Raw genomic sequence first — 7,302 nt, 5'->3', positions numbered from 1 at the left:
TGTCAAAGTCCTGCATCAAATCCCACTAGCCTTCAAAATCTGATTCTCTAGGAATTCCTCCTCCTGTTGCCAGACCCCCAGGTTGGAAAGGCTGATGTGGGGCTCAGAACCTTCACTCCACTGGGTGGACTTCTGTGGTATAAGTGTTCTCCAGTTTGTGAATCACCCACCCAGCAGTTGTGGGATTTGATTTTATTTTGATTGCACCTCTCCTACCATCTCATTGAGGCTTCTCCTTTGTCTTTGGATGTGGTGTATCTTTTTTGGTGAGTTCCAGTGTCTTCCTGTTGATGACTGTTCAGCAGTTAGTTGTGATTTTGGTGCTCTCGCAAGAGGGAGTGAGCGCACATCCTTCTACTCCGTCATCTTCATTTGTTTTCCCTATTGCTCTTTACTTTAAAGTAACTTTAGAATAAACTGACTTACCTAAACTCTTAATAGAAAAACATGTGTTGTTTACACTTTATTTTACATTTTTATCTAAATACCTCCCAATGGAACGCATGCCTCTTATTGGAGCAGCTTAGCATTTTGATAACTACTGAGGCAATGCAGGGAGAGCATGCACTACATCAGTCTCTGGCCTCAGATCTCTAGGTTTTATCATTTTCATAATCTCTTTAAGCCTCAATTTTTTTTTTTAAACATTAGCCTTTTTTTTTTTTTTTGAACTTTGGGTTTATTTATTTATTTATGGCTGTGCTGAGTCCCCGCCTCTGTGCGAGGGCCCTCTCCAGTCGCGGCAAGTGGGGGCCACCCTCCATCACGGTGCGTGAGCCTCTCACCATCGCGGCCTCTCCCGTTGCGGAGCACAGGCTCCAGACGAGCAGGCTCAGCAACCATGGCTCACGGGCCCAGTTGCTCCGCGGCATGCGGGATCCTCCCAGACCAGGGCTCGAACCCATGTCCCCTGCATCGGCAGGCAGACCCTCAACCACTGCGCCACCAGGGAAGCCCAGCCTCAATTTTTTGACCTAAGAAATGGCAATAATAATTTTGGGGGGTAACAGCTTTATTGAGATACAATTCACATGCTATATAATTCACGCATTTAAAGTACACAATTGAATAATTTTTAGTATATTCACAGATTTACACAACTAGTACCACAATCTAAGTTTAGAACATCTCACTACCCCGTACCCTTTAGAAGTCCCATACCCTTTAAGGAGTCCTCTCCATTTCCTCTCAGCCCTTTCTGCCCTGGGTGGTCACTAACCTACTTTCTCAATAGATTTTCCTATTCTGGCGGTTCATGTAAAGAGAATAATACAAGAACATAATCTTTTATGACTGGTTTCTTGACATGTTTTCAAGGTTTAACCATGTTGTAGCATGTATCAGTATTTCATTCCTCTTTATGGCCAAATAATATTCCATTATATGAATATACTACATTTTATTCATCCATTCATTAGTTGATAGACATTTGGGTTGCTTTCGTTTTTTAGCTATTATGCATAATGCTACTATGCACATTCATGTACAAATTTTTACTTCAATGTATGTTCTCATTTCTCTTGGGTATTGTCTAAGCGTAGAATTGCTGGGCCATGTGGTACTCTATGTTTAACATTCTGAGGAACTGAATCTGCAATATTTGGATATGCATGGAATAGATGTTCTAAATTAGCATCTAGAACAATACTCTGAGTTCTAGATGCCTTGGTTGGCTTAGTTCTGACTTGTAGAGGAGTCTTGTCAAACACTCTTGGGTGGGTGATAAGAACAAAGATACAAGGGCCAGTATATGCCCTATGGCATTGTGTAGATTTAAAAGGAGGCCTTGAGTTATTGCTGGGGACTCTGCCAGGTTTTAGCAGTTAATGGAAACGGTAATTGGGTATATGAATTACCTAAAAGAATTTATTTACTTAGGCAATGTCATTGGTTTTAATTGTCAAAGTGCTAGACTTTGGTCAGGTTTAATGTTGTCACTTGATAAGCACTGTTTCCACCAATAATTAATGAAGTACATTGGTCATATATTGTCTCGGAGTGAGCAGTAATCCTAAATGTCTGAAATAAAATATCAGATACACCCAATCAGTGTAGTTAAATACAACTTCGGTGCTTTCTGCCTGTGTCCCACTCCTAAGAGCTGGCTCTTTTCTTATAGGTCCCTTTTATGTGTTCTTCAATGACTTCCCCTCCCCCTGGCTTGCTGGGCACTTTTCACTGTTTCATTTCCTAATACTTTGAAAAAATATGTAGCTAACCATTTATCAATAGATGGTCCACTTAGCTGCTGATTTCAAGATACAACCTTTTAAGATAACTGAAGCCTGCTACATTCTATGGTGTTCACATGGTCCACAGGAAAACTTTTCTTGCAAGATTGCTAGTATAGGGCATTTCTGCTACAGCCCTCTCTCTCTGCTCAGTCATCAAAGGCCTCTTTGGGTTGTCTGTTGCCTTTAGATTTTTCAGGTGACATAAACTACAGGGCACAGAGATCAAATTGTCTGAATTTCTTAAAATGCTTTCACTTGGCTCAAGGTGGTGATAGGATGGAATAAGCAAGTACCCTTCTCTCTCCACTCTTGGGGAAGGAGAAGGAAAAATGCACAGCACTCTAGAAAATTGTCTCCTGGGTATTTCCATTCTCCAGTCTTTTTTGATCAATTCTGCCACATCATTCCCTGGAGGCACATGAGGGCTGAGAGTAGATAAATGGGCTGCCCTTTCTCCCAGCATGCCCTGTGTGGGTGATTTAGCATTCTGTTTTAGAATGCTCAGGGCACTTGGCATCTATTTCGCTCAGCTTTGGAGCTTCTGTCAAAAGACATGGAAAAGTCCCACTTAGTATGCCATATATCTTAGAAATATGTGCCAGGGAATGTTCTAAATTCTTAACCATTTTTTGATGTCATGGTTGGATTCCATTGACATTCAGGTAAATCCTATGGACCCCTTTCTCAAAGTAATGTTTCTATGCGTATAAAACAAAATATGTAGGATTACCAAGGAAACCAATTATATGGAAATAAGAGTTTTATCCTTGGATCCCACAGAGGTACAAGTTAAAAACTTATATAAGAATCTTAGGTGGGGAGGGATAAATGGGAGATTGGGATTGACATACACACCACTATATAAAATAGATAACTGTGGGACTTCACTGGTGGCACAGTGGTTAAGAATCCGCCTGCCAGTGCAGGGGACATGGGTTCGAGCCCTGGTTCAGGAAGAGCCCACATGCCATGGGGCAACTAAGCCTGTGTGCCACAACTACTGAGCCTGCGTTCTAGAGCCCGTGAGCCACAACTACTGAGCCTGTGTGCCACAACTACTGAAGCCTGCGCGCCTAGAGCCCATGCTCCACAACAAGAGAAACCATCGCAATGAGAAGCCCGCACACCACAACAAAGAGTAGCCCCCTCTCGCCGCAACTAGAGAAAGCCCACGCACAGCAAGGAAGACCCAACGCAGCCATAAATAAATAAATAAATAAATTTATTCTTTAAAAAGAGGATATATGTATATAACTGACTCATTTGCTGTACAGCAGAAAGTAACACAACATTGTAAATCAACTATAAGCCAATAAAAAAATTTTTTAATCCTAAAAAAATACCTATATAAGATTCTTAGTGCTTTACAAGTATTATTACATTTCTCTTCTCAACATCCCAATGAGGAAACTGAGGCATAATGAGGGTTAGTACCTTGCCTAAGACCATGCACCTAGTAAGTGGCAGAGAAAGAATTCAAACTGTGGCAGTCTGACTCCACAGTATTGTTCAATACTATGCAGACAGGATACCCAAATTCACTAATGGTTGATGTAGCAAGTACCTCAGTATTTGAACAATAGCAAAAACTAATATTATTTCATGAATTCCACTTCCTGGTTTGGTGAGCACTACATGATGACTTTGGTTATCTGGGGGAGGATCAGACCTTTAGAATTAACCCAAGTGCCATTTTTTTTTTCCTGGGCCAGGATAGCAAAAGATATCAAAGGTATCAATGTTCAAATATAAGACTGTGTCCATCTGTTGCTAACATCCATGTGGACCACCCTGTCCTGTGGTTTAAGCTACTATTTGTTCAGTTTTCTTTTGCTTCTAGCTAACAGCATCCTACCTGATATACCCAATAATGACTAAGATTGAATATTCTGGTAACCCAGGAGAAGGGAGGCTTGGAGCAAATTACACTGATTTAGCAAAATAAATAAAATCTGGTAGTTCTTATTCTCCTGTTAAAGAGTAAAATCCATACCCAGTGTGTAATAATATCTTTCTCATAATGGTTATTGTGGAATTAAAGGAGATAGTGTTCATAGGAAAGTTGTTTAAGTGGTAGTCATCATTATTACTGTTCTTCCCATTAGGCTGAATGTTTGGAAGTTGTGGGAAATAGGGAGGAGGCGCAGACAGGAGATGGAGGAATAAACAAACACAGCCTTACAAATTCCAGTTTCTTCAAGTGTCAAGAGCACTGTTCACAAGTGCACAATACTTTCACACACAACTCAGTCTGTGCATTTTTAGTTATTATTCATCCGGTAACGTCAGACACTGGCATTACCATTCTCCTTATTTTCCATTTCACTAAATGGGAATTTCGAACACTACCAGAAAAGACTGTTCATTCTTGATTCTGAGATAGGAATAGTAACATGTGCTCTCATGTTTTAGCAATCCTTACAAAATTAGTTTGGCTTTTTTCACCACAAATATGCTCAGAAATTGGAATTTTAAAATCTGCAGTTCTGACGGAATGTTTTGGCTCAGGACTGCACATAGAAACAGCATGTTGTTTTCTGTTGTTCTCCCTCCCACCCCATTAGTTCACTGCGTATTAGACAGAACCTCGGAGCTGTGAATCCGTTGCCTAACCCCTCAGAGTTGACCATATTCACATATTATTTGGTAGCCTAATTCAGTAGGAAACGTGGAGAAAAGCTAAAGAGGAATTGAAATCAATAACTTCATCATTAATACAGGATTGGAATGCCTCAACATTAATTTGTTTGGGGGCTGAGCGTCTGTAGTAGTTCTTAATCTGGGACCTATGGATTGGTTTTGGGCATCTAACCTCATATATATACATATATATATATATATATGTATATATATATATACACATATATATATGTATATATATATATATATACACGTATATATATGTATATATATATATATACACACACACACACTATTTTTTCTTTTAATAGTATGTGAGTGTATTTTTTTAACACTGTATTTAAATGACATATGGGGAAAAGGCCCCATAGTTTTCACCAGATTCATAGTATGGTCCTAGAGCCCTCAAATGGTTAGGAACTAGGATGCTAGTTCTTGACAGCACTGTAAGAGGATGCAATTCTTCCATTCTATATTTTACATCTATCTGGCAGGACGAGAGCCTCTACCCTAAACAAAAATGGCGGGAGCTGCTTCACACGTAGCCCCTCACGCAGAAAGGCTAGGAGGCCCCCGCGACTTTCTCTCCACCTTCCCACTCCTGACCCCGGAAGGACTCCGCCCCTGGGGGTCAGCCTGCGGCTCGCTGCTGCGGGGAAGTAGGCGTGGGCATGCTACACTTACCCTGGAGCGCCAGGTACGCTGGTGGAGCTGGCGGGCGGAGGGTCGGGTGGGGTCGCAGCGGCCACGGGGTAGAGGCTGCTGGGCGGGCAAGAGCGCCTGCCTGCGACCTCTGGACTCCGAGTGCGGGTGGAAGAACAGAAACCCGGAGGGAGGCCCGCCCGGGACCGCTGAATCAGGGTGGGCTGGTGACCGCTGGGAGCCGGAGCGAGGGTCGGTCGGGGCGGCTGAGCCGAGAGGGAGCCCCTTTCCTGGTCCTCTTGGTAAAGAAAAAGGAAGCCCGCAGAGGAGAGCGCGGTGGGGGTGAGGGAGGCCTGAGGGAGGGGCAGCTAGTGTGGTACAAGTTCCTGCAAGAATGTCAGTGGTTTGAGCGGGGAGTGGTTTTTGGATGAGGAAGATTACGCTTTCCTTGAAGGTGCTTTCCGAGAATAATTTAGCATCGGGAGGTTTGTGGCGTTAGAGCCCTTCTGTAAATAAAGTTGTTCAACTTTTATTTTCTGGAGGGAGGACTCCAAAAGGTCTTGCTCGTGCACAGACCTTTATTATTATTTTATCATTATTGCAAGTAAGCATTTTTGCTGTATTTCAAGTATCTTCTCAGAGTTCGGTGGTATAGATTATCAAAATTTTGTGGATATTTCAGACTTTCATTCTTGCTTGGATTATAAAGTCCAATTTTAGGGTGTTTTAAGAAACAAATTCTATTTATGACACTTATTTTTAACGCTCTCGTGGTTAGAATGGAGAGAAGCGAGTAATATTACAGAGTAAAATATTTTTGGTGATGTTTTAGACCCCCCTCTCGAAATTCGAGTAATCATGAAACTGCCTTCATGTTTTTTAAAATTAATATTTATGAAAGCAACTGAAATGACCAGTTTTTAAAAGCTATTCAATTATTAATTAAGTTTGGAATCACTTCCTCAGTGATTTTAAATGAAAGGGAATGAGGTGGTTAGAATGCAAAAATAGACATTTGTCAGAATTCTTTTAAGAAAACCCCTGCAGCAAATTGAAGTGATTGCTTTATTTTCTTTCTCCTCTGCTTAAAAATCTGGAACTCTGTTATGGAGAAAATCACTTTGGGTGAATTACTCTCAGTATCTTTTTTTTAAAATTTTTAATTCAATAGCACAGATAGCTTTAATGATCCAGAATCTATTTCATTACTAAAAATGTTTCTCTAAAAGAAGTTGTCAGGTTTTTGGGGTTTTTTTGGGGGGGGTGGGATAAATGTGCTTCCCCTCCTTTTTTTGTGTAACATTTCAAAAAAGTAGTACATGTAGGCACTTAAACAATCAAATATTACAGAAGCACTTATAATGAAAAACAGTGGTTCTCTGCCCAGCCTCCCTACATCCCTAGTCTCATTCCTCAGAAGACTATTTTTCACTTGTTTAACTGTTTCTTCATGATTTCCTTTGTATTTCTGAATAATATGTCTCTATCACAGTTTGTTGGTTAGAATAAATGTACTTCAATTAGAACTAATTACACTGAGCTGAAATATTCTAATTAGAATATGAGTGAGGGAGAATTAAGTTTATACTCCTTGAGTGTCCCTAATAGGGAAAAGGTAAACGGTCAGTAGCAGTAACCCACCTTAAGAAGTATTACTGTGCTTGATGTGAAAGGAAACTACTACTTAATCAGTAGTTTTGATAGTTGTCCGAGAAAAAAAAAAAACGGGGCTTATTAACAGAAGGGATTAGTCTACTGGAGTTTAGAAAAAGAGAGCAGAGATATA

At 40.7% G+C, this 7,302-nt stretch overlaps 1 protein-coding gene across 8 annotated transcripts in view; it reads left to right on the top strand.

Annotated features, from left to right (window-relative positions):
* Nucleotides 1-5,454: 5,454 nt before the first annotated feature.
* The window catches only part of MIGA1 (mitoguardin 1), a 95,818-nt gene continuing 93,970 nt past the window's right edge, over nt 5,455-7,302 (top strand). For 3 of the 8 annotated variants that reach the window (XM_082355519.1, XM_082355518.1, XM_082355515.1), the window contains exon 1: nt 5,458-5,571. The gene's annotated coding sequence lies outside the window, so the exon portion shown is untranslated. The other 5 variants (XM_082355520.1, XM_082355517.1, XM_082355516.1 and 2 more) reach the window with 5 other exon arrangements.

The sequence above is a fragment of the Balaenoptera borealis genome (genome assembly GCF_965194805.1).
Source record: "Balaenoptera borealis genome assembly, chromosome: 1".
In the NCBI taxonomy this organism is placed as follows: Eukaryota; Metazoa; Chordata; class Mammalia; order Artiodactyla; family Balaenopteridae; genus Balaenoptera; species Balaenoptera borealis.
Note: the sequence above shows the minus strand (reverse complement) of the source record. Positions and strands in the feature narration are given on the sequence as shown.